At 34.9% G+C, this 21,176-nt stretch overlaps 1 protein-coding gene across 1 annotated transcript in view; it reads right to left on the minus strand.

Moving 5' to 3' along the window:
• The window catches only part of LOC100313547 (AF6-like protein), a 63,943-nt gene that overhangs the window by 41,633 nt on the left and 1,134 nt on the right, over window positions 1-21,176 (minus strand). The gene's annotated exons all lie outside the window — the stretch shown is intronic.

Below are 21,176 nucleotides of genomic sequence, written 5' to 3' on the forward strand. Positions count from 1 at the left end.
TATGATTGGTTCTGACAACATTTATGGAAAGTGAAAGTTATTTTTTTAAAAACATGGCAGGCAGACGTTATAACTTAAATAACTGTATACCCTCGAACACATCTTGACATGCATGGCAGGGCAGGGCGGCGTACAGAAGATGATGCTTGAACAGCTTGTAGATAAAGTCAAGGTCATTCAGTTAAAATTTCTCAGGTAATGTAATCAAATTTAGATTACTATAAATTAAAACAAAGATAAATATAATTTGTAGTCAGTAAAAGCCCTCCCCCCAACCCCCTGCCTCCCTCCCTCCAGCAAATTGAACACAAGCACGGATTTTAAATGGAATCATTAGTGACCCTGGTTGCTGTATTAAAGTTTGTAACCTAGTGTGATGTACAAACCCAGGTAGAATCACATCATCGAGGTATCAATACCGTACTCAACATACTAGTTTATTCAGTGAAAGGTGAAATAAATAGGTTAAAGGTAAAACAGCAATAAATTAGCTGATGAAACCAAATACATGTAAATGCGTTACTTTTATATATTTTTTAATGCTGAAAATCCAAACATCAAGGCCAAGCTAGACAAGCATATTTAGGAGCAAACAATAAGGTTGCTGGTACAAGTCGATCCATCCCACCAACCCATCTAGAACATGTTGTAGTCATTTTGCTACACACTGTCAGACAGTATGATGCAAGTAGTAGGGCACACAGTCAATTAGCATACATACAGACTATACTGTAAAATCTGTATTAGAAACCGCTGCTTCTATTAAAATGGTACAATGCAATAGAGGATGCGGCTTCTATTAGAGCACCTACACATATGAGAAATGATGAATTTTTGGTTCTCAATTGTTCAAAAAGAATTGGTGCGACTTCTATTAGAGATGCGGCTTCTAATACAGATTTTGAGTAGTTTGAGTTGATTCATGACTGTTTTATACCAACCCTAGAAATACACAAGAAAAAAAACATACAGCGAGTCTGATGTACAGTATATGTAGATGTAACAGCATGGTGTAAAACTGGGTTGTGATAATAACTATTTGCTCTAAAAAGTCTTGATCACATGTGCTGAGAAATGGTTGGCTAGATTACTTTGTAATTACACGTACAATTATTCTGTATGAGTGGGCTAAACATGCGTTCACATACACTGCAGTAGTTTACATTTAACTTTGCATTCACACCTTGTTCAGCTACCATTGGATGGATGTTAGAGAGGGATTGGTTACAAAGACCTTGTTCACAAGAAACTTGTTTTTGTGCCAGGCGACAGTCTCGGACATTGAATGTCACTGTTGTCTCCTGACTTTTTTTTTCTATTCTGTAGAAAAAATTTGCAAGTGCTAGTGCTGACACAGTGCATTTTGCCATAGAAGTCATTTTCTGTTTGGGACTACATGACAGGGCTGTGTGGCCATCTCCCTATCAAATGGCAATTTTAATGCGCTATCCTGGCGTCAACCAGGCTCAGTCGAACACAAGCACCTGCGGACCTTAACCAAGGTTCCCCCAAAGTCGCATTCGTTAGTGAATGAATCTCGGCCAGTGGAATTGGCCTTCCCATTGAGTCTGTGGCACACTAACCCAGGGTAGGGGGTCGACCTTTTTGATGTTCAGCCTAAGGTAAGATTTGAACTTGGGTCTACCGATCATGAGTCTGATACGACAACCACTATGCCACCAGTGATCGTTCACAAGAAACTCATCTCAGCTGGAACACAGAACTCAGGTCCAGAAGCAACTGAGGTAACCACGATTGATCTGTTCAGACATGTTTAATGTCTGATAATGTTAGATAAAACCGCACGTTTTGCTACACGTGTGAACATCACATTTGAAGCACATCTCCAATAAAGAATACATTTGTTATATACTGAATCATTAAAATATTAAAATTTTGATGATCAAAACACCTTAAAAGGGTATAAGCTACTAAATAGAAAAAATAAAGTATTTTTATTGATTTACAATTGTGTTGCTTTGAACAGCGTTGGCGTAATTTACTGTCAACTGTAATATTAACCAACAAATTGTACAATTTGAGTACAAAGTACAATATGCATTGTATTATTATTTACACATTGTAGCTCAAATTAACATGCAAATCATGTTATTAAACAATTACATTGAATGAATATAAGGTTGTTACGAGAATACATGTACCTCAAAGTATGCACGAAGAAAGTACAGCTGGAGTATCGACTGACGCGCAGAATTTTAGAATAGAATCAGCGAACTTCTTTGTGTGGAGTCCGGTCAAACTCTGGTGGCAGCCATGTTTGTTTTTATTATTAGAGGATGCTTATGTGTGTAATCATGCCATATTTGAAAATACCCGATAAAATACTGCAAAATTATAGCACGCTGTAACTTATGGAATTACGGTGACAGATGTATAATAATGAACTTTATTACTATTATGATTATTGGCAACTTTATGACAGCGTGCATGGTATGTTATTTACATGTACATGCGTGTATCAGCAAGGAAGGAAATATGCTTGAACAAACTGCATTCTAAATGAGAAAACATTCAATTGTGAAGAAGATAAAAATCGCTTCCTCAATTTTTATAATAAATGTATTTCTGCAAAAAGATTTTGAAATCAGTGACTTTTACAGTTATAATAAAGTCTTTTTGTGTAATAATTTGTCTGTGTTCAATATAATGAAAGAATTGGCCTTTTCACATTTTTTTTTCAATTTATTCACGACATGATCTTTGGAAACATTCCGTTGATATTAAATAGCAGCTGACTTTCTGTTCCTATTTCTAAGTATGGGTGCTTATCTGGTTCATTGGAAAAGATTTCTTATCTCAAGAGACCAATTTCTGCTCATTTTGAAATCCCACATTATTCATGAATCAAATGTAAAAAAACAGAACAGTCAAAGGTGTTGTGTGGTGTTGTAGGGACGTCAACAAACATGAAACTATTTTTGGAGTATGTCCATGCTAAATAATATGCTATACACATTTTATCAAGGTCAATTTTGATGAAGTAACAGCATATTCAATATCTCTGAAAAATGATGTAAATGCATTAATTATTCACTGAATTTTAATTTCACTATTTTCGCTGCAAAGAAAAATCCACTAAATTAATCTACATGGACATGTAAAATAACAATTAAACTCATTGTTTCCTAGAAATATTCAAAACATCAAAATAGTGAAATTAAATGTCAATGAAAATAAATGGTTTTACATTAGTCATTTTGACATTGAATAAGTTCAAAATCTAATTATTTTTTGCAGCAGACATACGATTCGCATCTTTCAGGCATTGCGCGAGACCTACATGGAAAGTACATGTACACACCTTTGATTACATCAGACAACTAAAAGCATTGATAGAAATTGCCATCATGCAGAAAATAATCAATTGACATTTTATTTAATAGATTTCTGCACACAGATGGTAAAATCCTTCAGGGTTGATGACACATCACTGTGTGCATGTGCGTGATTGAACACGGGTGTTTTTTTTATACTAAATATGACACATATGAAAGGAGGAAATAAAACAAAGCAACTAAAAATACATACAATTCTAATAACATAAAATGTCAAGGGGTACATAACTAGTGACAACAATAGCCAAAAACACCCTCCACAGGGCTTCACTATAACATCCTTGATGAAAGCAATTTTTACGACCATTTAAATACCAAATCAAGTTGATTTGTTAAAAGGTGAATACAATAAAAATGTGAATGGGGAACTGTAAATGAAACTGTCAAGTTCTCAGGTTTCTATTGTGTTTCTTGACATATTTATGTATTACCTTTAAATATACTGGAAAGATAACGTACTCTGGCCCAGCTTTCTATCTCCTATGCAGGTCAACTAAGGGCAACTACCGATAGACAAAACAGATACGTGCTGATCTAAAAGTCTTTTAGAAAAAAACGCATGACAGTTCAGGACATTATTGCATGATATAGTAGGGGAAATGGTACATACACACGTACCAGAAACCATATACCATGTTTTGAACAATGTGTGATCATAGTGACATGGCAATTTAATATGCTTCAGTGTATACTGGTATTAACGAAGTCCAACCAAGATTCCCTTGAGGTCACATCAGGTGATCAGTTTCATCCAGTTGTTCTGACCTCTCCATGGTAATTGTGGCATGCTCGCCCTGGGTACGAAGTTGAACCCCATTTTCAGGAGATAAGAATTTAGAAATTAAAAGTTGGGGGCTACCGATCTGTGTCAGAATCACTCAGCTATCTGTCAGTTTTATACTACCGGTAAATCTGTTTTATTACCACTATGAAAATATAAGGTACATCTGATTACTGTAAAAGCCTGCATGCCTGGATAAAAAATTCAAGGTTGCAAAATGCACAATTCCCTCACAGTGAATTATTTATTTTTTAGCAGAAATTCAACTCATGGTAAATATTGTGGTATTAGGTAGTCTGTGTGAGATTAAGAGTTGCCACTGGTGGTGTTGTATACAATCAAGACCTATTTTGGCTTGCCTACGCTCATTCAGACTGCAGTGTAAAAAGCCAGAAACAGTGAGCAGTTTAGTATGATAGAAAGCGTTTATAGTCTTCAATTACCGGTAACCACAATAGACAGAATGGGGTTCAAGACCGAATATACACGATTACGGCATTTCATAATAAATGCTTTTTATTAATAATTGTACTTTAAAATAATATTCATGAGATATGTCTACGCCATATCCTTGTAAAGGGTTATTAGCATTTTGGGTATGGTATGCAGTGCGCATGCTTTGGGCCCTTTTTCCATATTCCACAACGCACGAGTCATCACAGTGAGGTCAAATGAAGTTTACGTTTTATGCAAGGTAACGTTCAGCACCGTCAATGAGGTTTGGTCAATCAAACCTCATTGATATTGTTGAACTTTGTGTTCATATTTGAAGCCTACACATAAGTGATGCTACCATAAAATATATACACAAGCTAACAAGCCACACCAAGCCAGCTACCACTCAGATTGCAAAGGATTTGTACACAGTCCCACCATGTCATACTCCGTAATATCCAATTACAATCCTGGTTCCCCCATAACTCTGGATTATTTATGGGAATCTAATTTGACAGAAAGCATATACACACACTTAAAGTTATCAATATCCTGCCAAATTGGGTTACTAACAAGATGCTCGTTTTAGACTGACATATCAATATAGTCAACTAAAAAGAACATCCTGCTTTACATACACTTCTGTAAAAGTTCCAATAAATTCATTACGTCATTTGTTTGTACCTGGTTCCATATCAAAGTGTGAAGTACAGGTACAACAGAAACAATTCCAGACTGTGTGCAAAAGCTGAGCTATATGGTAACTTAATGTACTATTCTGGCAATGATCAAGCAAAAACACATGCAAACATAACTAAGACACAAATGTTAGTCTTTAGACAAGAATTTTTAGTTTGTGTGCACATTTAGTTATTGATAATAACGAGCCAAATTTACAGTACTCAGGATCTCAGTGTGTTACATTACTCAGACATAATCTGAGTGTGGCTGCTATACACACTATTTTTACTACACTTTGGTGCTCGCCAAACTTATACGTATTAATACACACGATTACATTCCACCTACTAACACACAAATTATTGTACAGTATTAAATTTTGGCTGCAAGGAATTTTTAGGATGATTTTATAGAATTTTGTAGAAGTCTGTGACACCTCATACTGTTGAACCACAGATGTTTTTTTTTTAATTTTTGCACAGGGAAAATTTACAAAAATGTTCAGAAATTAATTTAAAGTGCGATGGTAGTCGCGCATGTTTGAATGTATTTTACACCCGTTGTATACGTCGCTATGAGTCCCATATCGAACAGGACGCGGCACGACGACTGTCGCCCTTTAAAGTGGTTTACAGTAATTCCTGTCAGAAGATAATTTACATACGTGTTCAAACAAGCAGTTGTCAACAATCAAGACAGATTCCAAGCACAGCAGTATTCTTTCCAGGGTCTTTGAATTAATATCGATCAAATTTCAAATACTCGTACATTTCATTGTGGAAATAAAATCCAGACATATGCTAATTAGATCACAAATGCCTACATAATGTAGGGAGACAGGATATCGACCTACAAAGTAGATATCTATCCTGTACTATTCCCAGCATTATCAGAGCTCGTCGTTAACTTTTTAACTCGCTTGTAAAATAAATGTTTCCTATCTATTTACTATTTCCTGATAAGGCAAGTTGCTATTCAATTCTCCGACTGGTAATTTTTCTCGTACTACACTAATAGTGTCCAGACCAGATTATTAGATGGACTTAGATGGCACGTCATGATGTCATGTATAACAAGGTCCATAGCACCAGGAGCCAAATGATTTCCAAGACTTTTCCAGATCTTTTTCCCAAACTTTCTTGCAATCCCCCCCCCAAGACATTTTGACCCTTAATTCAGGCCAACATGATCACCAAAGCTCATCAAATTTCTGAGGATATGGTAGTTCACTGGAGAAAACAAGACTTTCTAAAATGAATTAATAACCATTAAGAAATTTAAAGACTTTTCAGATTTTTATATTTTTTTCTGTAATTTAAAGACAACTTAAAGACTTTCCAGGCCTCAAATATTCCAAAGACTTTCAAAGGATTTTCCCAACGCTATGGACCCTGGTATAATCTTATATTTGGCATTTTCTGCCATCATGCTAAATGATTCAACTTGATAAAGTTGTATGTGGATGTGATAAAAAACCCTGTTCTGTCATTGGAACTGAAACCGTACCTACCTATAGCATAGATATGAAATTATTGACTAGAGAAACTGTTTTTTAATCATGTGCGTTAATTCCACAGTGAAACCGACTGAAGTTGTGTGTAATTTTTAAAAAATTTGACTTTAAATGCAAGACGAGAGGTTTCAAAATAAAGTAGTTGCTTAGAAACTTGAATGTGGCAACATTTCCTAAAACTGCTACTGTTGCATTTATTTCACACCAATCGAATACAACTCTTCTTCTTGTAGAGCAAAGATAGTATTATATAGTAGTGTACCGGTACACTGTATGGTTAATGTCCAGATGAACGCCAAGTGACATTGGTCAAAGTAAGCCATATTTTAGCCATTTTGTTTTATGTGCTCTTGTATTAGAGAAGCACTTTTAATAAAACAAATACAGTTTTGCATAGCAATAACTTACTTTGGGATGAACAGATTTATGGAAACAACATATGCCAGCAGTTGGGATTGAAATTAAAATATGTACAACAAACGAAGATAGCTTTCATACCAGAAACCATTTGCAAATTGCGAAAGACATTTTGGGACACATTTTCCTTGGCCTTAGAATGGTTGGCATACCAGATGGTTGGCCAAACATTAGGCAGTAAATAAGTACTCAATTGGCCATAAAACCTTATACCATCCAGGATGTAAATTACAGGGTAGTGCAAGATAGGGTATTTGATAGTTTAATGTCTTCCATGTAGAAAAGCCAGTAAACAAAACCCCACATTAAGGCAATTTCAAATATCAGCTCTCAAATCTGTCATACTAGTAATTACCAATTACCAAAACAATACCAGGACTTGAACTTGACATTGAGAGAACACCCATTTTAAAAATTTATGAAAAAGGAATAGCCTGGTAATCTAAGAAATATGGTTAAGGACCCATAGCACAGTGTTCTGCAATGTTTTATCACGCAGTGCCTTGTTATACAATCACAGACATTATTTCCTTTGCGTCATTGCTCATTTTATAAATAAAACTGATAAGTTAGTGAATTCAAAAGGTAAATAAATTTAATGAATTTAAGAAGCGAATAAATTTACTGAATTTAAGAATTGAATAAATTTACTGAATTTAAGAATTGAATAAATTTACTGAATTTAAGAAGTGAATAAATTTACTAAAAGTATATATAGGTAAGGGTTTGATCTTTCCCATAACATTTTTAGACTGAAAATTGTAATTTTCGCAATTAAAGTTGTAAATTTATGATGTTGTATACATTACAAAGCAGCCTGATAAACGAATAGATGTTCTTTGTTCAGTTTATTGACATATTTGGGAGTCTAATGTTTATATTAGACAATATTTATTGACACAACTATTTGCATATTCATGAGCGTCTTTATGTTGCTACGTCATCAGTTTTTTTCAAGCTGTACACGTGCTTGAAGCAGTCTATTTGACTTCTTGAATTATATATACTTTCGCTTCTGTAATGGAAAGTTCTACCACTGATAGAGGCAGGAGTCGAGGCCGGAAACGCCGTGCTCCTTCGCCAATACCAAGGCCAGTTAGAGATGAAAACGCTCCTCTGAGACGGGGAAGAAATTCCAAAGGCCGTGGCGGGATGATTTCATCACCCAATACATCAAGGACAACTAACGATGGAATCAACGTCGAGAACATCGAATTTGCGAGCCCTGGACACCACAAACCCCAAAAATTGGACAGTACGTCAAATTCGACAAAAACTTCAGTACATTGGCACACTCTTACCGACTACCATGAGCAAGAAAGAAGCGATCAACTTGTACAAGCTAAATAACCAGCAACAAAGGGGCCCATACGCTACCAACATTAGCGTGACGAATGCTGCGACAGAATTAGATTCAGATCCCGAACCCCCAACTCTGCCTGAGCAGGAATCAACTGGTGTAAACAGGCGATCTACGACTTTCAACACGGACAATTTATTTCCAGGCGAAATGGATTTATTTCAACCAGCACGCTGTCACAACTCAAATATCGAATGCCAGGCTGGCGGTAAACAACATGGCAGCCGCCCCGTGTGGGGTCGATCGTGTTCACACTGATTGTGGGACTACAAGCACGCCTGTTTATGGACCTCCTTACGCCTCAGATTTTACACCACCTGCGAGGGGGAGATTTGGGATTGCGTCACACGACCTGCCAAAAATTGTTGCAGTTACTGATGCTATGAGGAACAATTTAACCCAAGTTTCAGGAATTCAGGCACCTTGCACCAGAAGCACACAAGCACAAGACACCGTGTCTACCATATTACGAAGTAATGCAGATTTAGGGCAAAATGTGCGTGAACTGTGGAGTTGTACATTAGCGCCTAGAACAAGGCAAGCTTATAACTCAGGTTTAAACCTTTTCATTCATTTTGTGAACATGCACGCTGAGTCATGTTCTTTCGGTAATTTACCAGCAGTATCAGAGGACTTATTACTACTTTTTATTACAGATTGTTACAAATATCTACAACTCAAAGAATCTACGATAAGACTATACCTATATGTCAGTTTTCATGGTGATGCTCAAGTTTTACTACGGTTGAAGTCATCAAAGTCAGATCAATTTCGAGAAGGAGTGGTGATTAGATTATTCAGAAATGACCGCATGTGTCCAGTACAGAGTCTGAAGCGATATTTATCTCTCGGAGTGGCTCTGCGTCCTAGACCTACTTTAGGGGACCCTCTGTAACTGAAGACAACTTACCACTGACGCGTTTTGTTTTCCTACAGTATTTACGCAGACTTGTCTGCTCATTGGGTCTCAGTTCATTTCAATTTACAGGCCATTCCTTCCGTATAGGGGCAGCTACGTCTGCAGCAAATTCCGGTATCCAAGATCACATGATTATTAAGGCACTAGGCAGATGGTCTTCAGATAGCTACTTGAGGTACATTCATACTTCAGGGATGTCAGTCAGATCTGCACATTCTACATTAGTCAGTAGTTTCTAATCTAATTCATTATAAATTCCTCTATCTTGGGGTCATTTCATTTGGGGGCTTCGTATATTTATCATATACTCTTTCTCCCCCAAGATTTGGTTTCTATGCTTTTTAAATTATTATATATACCGGTATATGTATTTTATTCGTATGTATTTATTATTAATATTCATTTACTAAACACATCGTAGTTTACAGCCTCCGCTGTTTTCTACCAGTTCCGGACAGCTTCCGCTGTCCTCTGCCAGGTAGTTGCAGCTTCCGCAGCTTCTATCGATAACACTGTTACCTCACGTAGCTCACAGCTACATAACCTACTTACTTCACGTAGCTTTCAGCTACAATAATCGATCTACAGCTTCCGCTGTTCATTTCTCATATTAATATACTAACATTAATGCTAACGTTTTACAAGTCAGTATTTACTGTTTTTGCAGACAAATTTTTGAGCTTTTCAGATTTGCTGTACTTTACTATATCTTTTCTGCGGTAGTAGTTTGACACTGCTAACCGTCTCACTGGGGGACTCGCTGTGGGACTAGTCTAGGCAAGTTAGGTAGCACTCATTGTTAGGCAGATTTCAGCTATGCATTTCAGACTGTTTGTATGGTCCCAGCAGCGTTTTTCCAAATAAACGTGTGTTCTTATCTCTTTATCTGTTGTGTCATAAATAAACATTTATATTATTATTACAGAATTTAATCGAAAATTTGATTACTAGTGATAGCGTTACCAAGGAAGCAGACAGACATGTATGCGGAAGTTGATCCAAGTCAATAACGTAAGCGACAAAACAATCTGTTTTTCAAGTATGGTTTAATCTATGAATATAATTCTACTATGCTACCAACATGCTGGCTGTTGAATTACACACTAAGCAATCTTGTGATTGGTCAATATCTTGACAAATGGAAGGTCATGAATATTTTCAACCAATGGAGAGTGGTTTTACAAAAGTATTTTTGTTAGTAATTTACGGACGTCAATAACAAACAGCACATCATTTAAAAGGTGATGGTCAGTCGCAGTACAACATTCTGTTTGATATAGGAACAATAGCATGTACACAACACGCATGTAATACTGTAAAGGGGGTAATTATTCACTGGGTTTTAATTTAGCTTATTTCGCTGACTGGAAAAATGCGCTAAATTAAAACACAGTGAATATGTAAAATTTAGCATAGAACACATTATCTAAATGACGAAACCGTGAATTTAAAACCCACTGAATATGCCTGAAATGGTAAATCAGTGAAATTTAAACCCAGTGAAAATTAGTCATTTTACAGTACATTGTTTACACAAAATTCAAATATGCACTGCACTACAACTATTGCCCCTGAAGTCTCAGCATGTGTTACAGATGATGGATACCCAACTGAGAAAAGTACATATCAATCTATCTTGTTAAGCAACAGCAGTGGACATTGTGGAAACAAGTAAACCAGTCATGAACTCTGCAAAGTCGTATGCCAATTAGTAGTACTCATTTCAGCATGTTTTGATATACATGCATCACACAGTGATAACGCACATCAGGGATTGAAATAGAATTTATTCCCTGCATGCATAGTGTGCATGTTGAATTTGAAATTTACCTGCACTAACTTGTTGTGAAATGCACCACTTTTAAAGTTTAAATACAATTTACGGGTTCTTGATTGTTGCGATCACGAAAGAATTTGATTTTTTTTATTTGTCTTACAATGTTGGTTGAACTTAATTTAGGCTTAGTGAATATAATGAGAAAATGTTAATTTCTACATGCACAGCGTACACATTATATTTTGAGTTTACTTGCACTAGCTAATAATCTATGTGCATAGTGCAGTGTGCACCAGAGTATTTCAACCCCTGCATTTAAATTGCAATAGACTACAATGTACTAACAAAGTGAGAACAAAACAATGGATCACCATTCACCATAAGAAATTATTTTTCACTTGCAGATTCTACAACTTCTCGTAATTTGACTGCGAAGGCCGGCTTACGATTCATCCAAATTTGGGACAGAAATTATGAAAGACATACTTGTTTGTATTTTGTTTTTTGATTAATTTGACTAGCGAGACAAAATTTGGCTTAAAGTTGTACTCCATAATCCCCATCAGAAATGATAATAAAAACGGTTGGTATGGCAACAAATCCAGAAATATTTGAGCACTAAAGCTCCATGTATTTGATAGAAACAAGGAAGTGGTGTATCATTACAAATCAAACATAAATGTTGTAATCATTCAAGGCCATTTTGTTGAACTTACTTTATTTTAACTTCTAAATTTGATTTCAGTTAAGATATCTCATGAACTGTACAAAACGCAAAGCCCTTCTGATGCTGTAGAACGCCTTTATACTGCTTCCAGGGGTTAGTGGAAGTGGGAATGCTACTGAGAATTTCCCCTTTCTACAATATTCATATCAATGACCTCAGATCACCCCTCACATGCGACTACCTACTACAAGGTTCCTACAGGTTAAGTATAAAAAATTAAAGACATTTTTTTTGGAAATTTAAGACGTAGGGGACCATATTTGAACATATTGGAGGGGGAGGGGGTTAGAAAAGTGTATTTAGTGTAAATTTTGTTTGTGTTTCCTTGTCTGTAAATTAATACTTTTGTATTTTATTTTACAAACTTTCTTTGCCAGCAATACCTTGTACTATTATACATCTGTCACTGTTATGCCATAAGTTACAGCGTGCCGTAATTTTGCGGTATTTTACAGGGCATTTTCATCCTACCATATTAGAAAATGCGCAGTCCAAATATGGAATGATTATGCGCGTAAGCATCCTCTAATAATAAAAACAAACATGGCTGGCACTAGGGTTTGACCGGACACAACACAAAGAAGTTCGCTGATTCTGCTCTATAAACTTTTTGGATTTCAGCATTCCCATGATGTATCCTTGGAAGGATACTCAGACAGTACACCGCCGCATCGACTCCGCGCCCATTTTACTGTCTTCCTGCATACTTTGAGGTATCCTCATAATAACCTCATAAATGTTTCTAGCTTTCAAGTCAAGCTAGCATGCCACTATTGCAAAAATTTTAAATTCCTCACTTTTTTAAGGCCTCTGTAAACAACAAAACAATGCATTCCAGACTTTTTCAAGGCCTTAAAAAATGCACAATAAAAATAAGACATTTAAAGACTGTTTAAGGATCCATATAAAACTAATCGCATGATCTTACACTTCTGATGTACATGTAACATGCAAACATTTGACCAAACATTACACGAGTTTGGAAGACAACGACTCGTATTTGAAAATGCCAGACAAACAAACACCTGGAAACGAGGCAACATCGGATCAGTGAAGTAGACTGAGAAACAGAAAGTTGGTCCAAATCAATTGATCACAAGACCTATACAAATACACCAGAGTTTGTCACGTTTAACACATTTTTTGATACATAATGTGAGCTGCTTGGGCGAATCCATTATCATTTCAATGGTTATCAACAGCAAATTCTTGACCATTTCGGCAAAAGAATACTGTATTTGTTCTGGACCACAAATCGGGAAAGATTGGGATTGGCACGTAAAATGACAGGTATGTGTCAAAATAAGTCAACATTTTATGATCTGTTCATATTTTATGTTTATGTTGGTTATGTTAAAAATAAGCCACTGATAAGGCAAATACAGTATCAGTAACATAACCACTGTTTACCTTGAGCTTGAATAGCAAGTAGGAAAACTTGACATTCTGTAATCAAGTTGTTTCCAACAGACTGTACGTAATTGTTTTTTTTGTAATGAGATACAATTTCTCTTCTAAAATGCCACCTACTTAGTAGGGTTCAAATAACTCTAAATATATCAAGTACAATGACATCAGGTTTCTATGACAGTTAAGTTAGCAACAAGTGAATTCAAATCCCAACAACCAGTGGTCACTAGTCAGAAATCTTGCACGCAATATTCGCTTCTCAACTTACAAAAGTGCTCACCAACTTCAACAGACTGGTTGTCACATCACGGTAACCACTGTTACTAGGGTCAGTAAATACCAGACACCGACCAGTGGAGTAACTATCAGCTCTAGCTGAAGTATAGAACCAAGGTAACATCTGTTACTAGGGTAGGTAATTTAAAGCACCAGAAACAGAAACTGTTAAAACTTTCCCCAGAGTATAAGACCATAGTAACACCTGATACTAGGGTAGGTAATTTAAAGCACTAGAAACAAAAACTGTTAAAACTTTCCCCAGAGTATAAGACCATAGTAACACCAGTTACTAGGGTAGGAAATTTACAGCACATCTTAGAAGTATTTGGGACAGGAAGTTAAGTAACTTGCTCACTAATTTGTCAATGACTTTAGTTTTGACTCTAAGGAAATGACCTAAAATTTGAATATTAACCCTTTAATCCGTCACCATCAAATGCTAGTTTGCTAAAAAAAAACAATATTTTAAGTTTTAAGTTTTACAGGACTGAAAAGAATGCTAAATTGTTTGTGATGGTCAAATCTGCTTTATCAAAACCAAAGTTTGAGAGTTCTGTACAGAAACACAGAAACTATTAAATGATCTAGACAATACTGTAAAATACTTTATTTTCACTTGGAATTAATTTTTGCTATTTTCACTGAAGGAATGATTCAGTGAAAATACAATCCAGTAAATATATCTTTTTTCCTACATTTTAAATTCAATTTATATAAAATAAATTCCATACAAAACACCCAAAAAGTCTTATCAGCGAAAATAAATTACAGGTAAATTAAAGTATTTTACAGTATTAGACATATTAAATGTCTAGCTCACAATAAGACCATGATATAAATCATCAATATTGCAAGCTTAGGTCATGACTTCTCTGTTTTAAAACAACTGTGATGACAAGACTGAACATACAATATTATTGTGCTTGGTAGACTTGTGAGACAGCTATATGCAATTCTGGTGTCAACTCAGGACAGCTTGTAAATGACAGACAGCTAATGATGATGACAGATGATCTAACACAGACAAAAGGTTGTTAAGTTGAGAAATGACCTCAAAACAAATGAGGACACTATACTTGTTTACAACACATGTAGAACACCCAATTCACAGACCCTGTCACATATGTACAGCAGTTATATATACCTATCTATGAGGAGAAAAAAACATGTATACCAACAGACTGGATCAAGGAATATTAAGATGTGACCACATGGCAGTAACATCTTGTACACGGATACGATCTTGTACACACCCATATTTGCTATGTTAGAAGAAGGACATCTTCAATAGAAGCGCATATAAACCCAAAATCTGATTTGTTATTAACTAAAATCATCAAAATACAACTTATTTTGATCATAGAAACATCTCTGCAATTCACATAAGCACATGTGATGTGATTTTACAACACATTCACGTTATTCACTTTTCTGTCTTTCTTCAGTCACATTAAAATAGGTAACCGCTCCCTAAAGTGGCCAATGAAATATCCACTGATTTGCGAAATTTGCAAAACTTAGTCAATTGTGAAATTAAATCCATTTACAGTAAAAAATGTATATTGTAAATAAATACCCATATATGTAAACACTATGCTTAGAATCTGGATTCAACACAATACCTGTCATAAAACCACAGTACAACAATAAGCCATGAGACAATTATTCAGTAGGCATGAGTCCTTTATCATCAAAATTCATTGACCCTCACTATACATGCAAGGGGGGTAAGCTCCTACACCCTCGCAGTTCTGAGAGATTACTGGTAAAATAATTAGGCTAGCTATATGTTTTATTAAAAACAGAATTACTGGATCAAAGAGGAAAATAAATCCATGAACCAAATTGCTTGTAGTGGTCAGGTAAAATAATTTGGACTCTTTCACAAAGATTTTTAAATAGATATGGTATAGCCATTTTCTATTGTAGTACAATGTAGTACATTCAGAACATGTGCAGACAACAAAACCAGTCTCACTTTACTGATGTTGATCAATGTGTTTGTGTAATCAAGTACATGTTTATTTGCAAAGTTCAGAGATACCCTACTAGGTAACCTTGATACTTTTACAACTATCTATGATATTTCATTTGAGACTAAAACAGTTTTGTCCTTGACAACAGTGGCCTTTAAATTACTGATGTTCGAAGCTTTGGGTTGCCAATTAATTTTCACCGGGTTTAAATTTCACCGATTTATCATATCATGCATATTCAGTGGGTTTTAAATTCACGGTTTTATCATTTGGATAATACGTTCTATGCTAAATTTTACATATTCACTGGGTTTTAATTTAGCACATTTTTCAGACAGCGAAATAAGCAAAATTAAAACCTTTTTACAGTTATAACAATATTAAAATGAAGTATGAGGTAAAATAGCTGCATCGTTTTGACCAGACACTTCATGTAGACCAGTTAATTCCAGTAGATCATGCTCACACATCTTATCTTGCTTTGTTTTTGATATCAACTTGTAATATATACTGGGAGTAATATGAATAAACTTTGGAAGAGACATTTCAACACATTTGCTGACTGTCTTGAACAATTTTAAATTCAGGTTCAAAAGCGTTTCCAATCATGAGAGTAAGTAACTTTATTATACAGACCACCTTTATAAAAAATTTCTTCAAATAATGAATACATTGCATGTATCCTGCACATAAACCCAATGCGTTATGACAATGTGCTTCATTAGGCCAGACTTATTTTATTCCTTGTTTCATGAGTTTTTATAAGGCAATTTTTTTGAGGAGGGCGGGAAAAAAAATAAAATTCTTTTTTTCCATTAGATTTGTGTAATTCTCAAAGAATTGTAAGTGAGATCATTGATCGAAGAGAAGAAATGAAGTGAAATAAAATTTTATTCCATGTATAACTGTGGTTCACATCTGCGTGAGACTTCGGTAATTTGATCACGATACTCCCACGAAAATGCAACTTGGATTTGTTATGTGGCAGGCGGTAAAAAAAATGAAGATAAAAATAATATTTTTTTTAGCATGTTTTTGCGCTTACAAGTAGGCGGGCGCGAGAAATTACACTGAAATAAAAGTATATTTTTATTTCATTTTCAGCTCTTGTTCATTCGGGGGGGGGGGGGGGGTTTGCGAAACAAGGGGTACTAAAAGTCTGGCCTTATATTGAACACTTTACTACTGTTATAACAAACAAATTGTAACCCCCACTCCCAACCCAGTTTGTTATTACAAGGTTTATGTTTGGTTTGGAAAATTTCTTTTCCATGCAGTGTAATAAATTTAGAGTTATGTACATAAATTAATTAAAGAATAGATTCAATTTCAAATATTCCAGCTTCTTTATAGAGGGGGGTCAAGGGGTATTTTCGTAAGCTGCAATAAATTGTTTTTATTTTCGTAACAATGTGATTTAAATAAGTAAATGTAAATTCGTAGACCTGGGCAAAGTGTAAAATGTAACTAGCTATTTTATTCGTCCATAATTTGTACAAAGATTTTATTTTTTATAAGTGTATAAACCATTTAGAATTATATACATGAATTAATTAAGGTATAGATTCTTTGTCAATTTCAAATAATTCAGTAGTAGTAGTTGGTAAAGCAGTAACAATGGGCAATGGGATGACAGTAATCCTGGAGAATTTTACTATTTCAAACATGTTTTAACAAAACGGGTACAAGAGTAGATGGCAGAATGAGAATGAAATTTGAGAATGTATGTAGTGCTCATGTAAATACAGACCATGTTGAAAGAGTGTCTCAGTAAGTGTTGAAAGCAGTTATCAGAATTCTAAGCTGCGTTTTCACGCCATGTTCATTCAGATAATTGAAGGGTGTCCTCAGCTAAGTGCAAGGCAAAAATTCCTCCTTGTTGTGTTTTGAAGACTTGTCTTTTAGCAATGCAGGCAACAAGCTTATTTATGGTGCATATAGTCAATAGTTGGACTTTGTAGCGCAATTCGAGTGAAATTTCAAAAGACGATAATTCTTGAGGCTTTAACAGTTAACACCACAGTTTTTGCTATCAGATTTTTATTTGAGAAAAGAAAACCAGCCTGATGGTCAAATGAATTTAAATAAGTAGGCAAGAAAAGGCCAAACAAAGTCGGGTAGGTAAGATGGTACACTATACATTCATTTACAAAATTGTCATAACCTTTTCACCATCAGTTCCCTCTTTCCACCACAAATTCACAAAATAGGCCTGTTTATACTTTCCTTCAGAAGATTGGCACAAAAATAGCTAAATTTTTTGAGTAAAAACTTAAAATTGACTCAAATTTTGTCTGTTGGCTCCAAAATCAGGGTTCATTCCCAGAAATATTAAAGAATACAAGAAAAAAAAGTGCATAAAAATTAGGGCGAGAAAGTCTGGCAGTAAAAAGGTTGAGAGTTTTCAGCAACTTATCAATTGGATTTTAAAAGTTAGAAAATGCTACAGAGGAAGTGGCACTGTGGTTGTCTGCATAATGACTGCGATGATGTCAGACAAGTGTGTGGCGGCAAAACAAAGAATTTCGGCGATATCTATACGCTGTTTGTATCCTAGGGAGAACACTTGTACAATAAATACAATTGTTTTGTTTTTTACTTTTAATAGAGCAAACTGAAACACGGCTATGGTATAGTAAAACAGGGATTGAAATAGAATTTATTCCCTGTTGAATTTGAAATTTACCTGCACTAACTTGTTGTGAAATGCACCGCTTTTAAAGTTTAAATAAAATTTACGGGTTATCAATTGATGTGATCACGAAAAAATTTGCTTTTTTCCAGTTGTCTTACAATGTTGGATGAACTTAATTTAGGCTTAGTGAATATAATGAGAAAATGTTGCGTTAATTTCTACATGCACAGCGTGCACATTATATTTTGAGTTTACTTGCAATAGCTAATAATCTATGTGCATAGTGCACCAGAGTATTTCGACCCCTGTAAAAGCATGTTGTACATAATGTTTTTTCCAACTTGTTGCACAGCTCTAACATAAATTATAATGAGCTTTACACACAACATTATCAAAATGTACAGTAAATATCAAATGACCCATGAAGGTCCTTGGCAAGGTCATCCCAGGATAAATTAGTGAATCACTGTAAGACTACCAGTAATGTCCTTCAAACCCAAAGTCAGATGACAGAAAACACACAGCATTAATAACAAATAATTAGAATTTGTGGTCAAGGACCATTCATGATGGCCAAGTTTTCAACTTCTTTAATTTCAGTTCCCTGTGTAATCTCTATATAAGAGATACATAATTTACCATTGGTGTGTAAATTTCTGGAGAAGTTACTAAAATATTCATGATTCATTGGTAAAATAAACAAATTCCCTAGGAAAAATACTATCCAAGTTTTCTGGGTGAAAAAAGATGCATGACCCAATGATGGGAAAAAATCAGACAATCCTACAATGACAGTTTAAATGGATATGGTCTGGTACACTGGGAAAGCAATGAACCAGCAAATTATGCAGATTCAAAAGGCCATCGCTCAGAACACAGTATTTATATTCATAATTTATAAAAAGGTCGAGTCGATATTTGCAGTTCTGTCTTCATAATCACCTTAAAGTGACACCATCAGAACTGGACAATGTTTTACAGGTAACCTTAAGGTGTGGCCTACAAGGGGCGTGGCAGGAAAGAAAAATCAATTCAAGGTTCAACTTCAACACATTCGCAAAGGCTGCTTAACTGGTGAATTTCAAGATTCCAGGGGACTCCCTAGGGCATTATACATTATAGAGTAGGGGTCCCCACCTATCCAATTATGAAGAAACAATACAATATTTTCGGAGCACGCTAGTATTTTTTGTAGCAACTCAATAGACAATTGGGTTTAACAAATCTGATCATTAATATCAATATTGATTACCGGTACTAGTAATTACGTTTTACCAGGAGTTAAGTTCATCTGCATACAGTCTCTTAGCAAGCAACCTGTCTACATGTCATTTTAAATAGGCATCAAATATACAAGTAAAAAATTTCTTTTGACTAGGAAAATTTCTACAAACCTGTTAAATTACAAAATAATTATAAGTAATCACTAAAAAATTGATTGTAAGCCTGTGGCTTGACTCAGAACTGCTATCTTTTATGTGAATCAGGTTTTTAAACAGAGACTAAATTTTCTGACTATAACCTACATGTATTGCTATATACAGGTAATAGTCATAGAACATTTAATGTTTACAATGAAAGAACTGTTAACTCAACCTGAGTACTTGTGTCGCATGCAATAAAGTAAACAGTTATATGCATTATTTCTATAACAAACGTATACTGCACACAAAAAACATTAGTACAACTGGCAAATACTAGTAGTGTACTATAGTTGCTATAGTGATGAGATATAGTATACCGGTACTATTAAAATTAAAAGAATTTATAGACAACACATTTTTTTTAGCGAACTGTTCAGCTGTTCTGTTTTTATTTCTATGGAAACAAAATTTTACAAATGTAGGCACCCCTTATTACTCATCGTCAGTTGCCGTTAGTTACATGTTGGAGAAACTAATGTAATTATGAACAACAGTTTCCATGTTGAGATCATGAAAGTGTATTTTGAGAAAATATAAAAATAGTTAAATCTTCACACCCACAAAAGTCTGTTCCAATTGATTTCATTTCATAACCATTTATGTGACTAAGTTTTATTAATAAGAATTCTATTGATTTATTCTTGAGGTTAAATATTCTGATTTTTCAAGTGTTTTACAATTAACAAATAATATATTTATATTGATATAGAGTGCATCCAATTTCCAATATTTCAGAGACTCAAAGTTGCTGAACCGTGTTATTTCCTTGTTATGCCATCATTACAATTTCACAAAATTCCAAACACAAGTTACTCTGAAGACCAGGTTATAAGAAGCATATCCACTAACATGTAGAAGAATGGTAATTTACTACACTGAACATGCCACCCACTGCCCTACCCAAAACTTGGTATTTCACATCAATCATAAATTCCCGCCCAAGAACATTGCAATCAAAATTAACACCCAGACAATTCCAAGCATTCCAATTCATTACGGTTACAATTAACTATTAATAATATTCGTCAATATTATTTAGTTTATACCTGAATTATGACTAACAAGAGTGAAAACAGTGGCATGTTATTAACCCTGGTAGACCCTATGACTTTTAGACCAGTATGTGGACATTTTCCAGATGTTTACAAAACACATGGTCAATAGAATAATTCAAAACATACAAGGCAGTAATAATTCATCAAAATATTTTACACATAACTCATATACTATTAGTGTGTATTCAAAACAAACCAAGTTTTAACTGTCAACAGACAGGATAACATTTTTTTTTAAAAATAGGGAAAGCCGTATTTATCTTTCGATGCTACAACAAACAAAAAAACATTTCATACATACTTAGAATTTTTACAATATCCTGTAGTAAACAGGAATTTATAATATTTTTAGGAACTGATACTTTCAGGGCCACATGGTCATTCTTAGAAGCACTTGTTCAATGAGGTCATTGTTGTTAAAAAATAATATT

Source organism: Saccoglossus kowalevskii, chromosome 11 (genome assembly GCF_978046115.1).
Source record: "Saccoglossus kowalevskii chromosome 11, keSacKowa6.1, whole genome shotgun sequence".
Taxonomy (NCBI): Eukaryota; Metazoa; Hemichordata; class Enteropneusta; family Harrimaniidae; genus Saccoglossus; species Saccoglossus kowalevskii.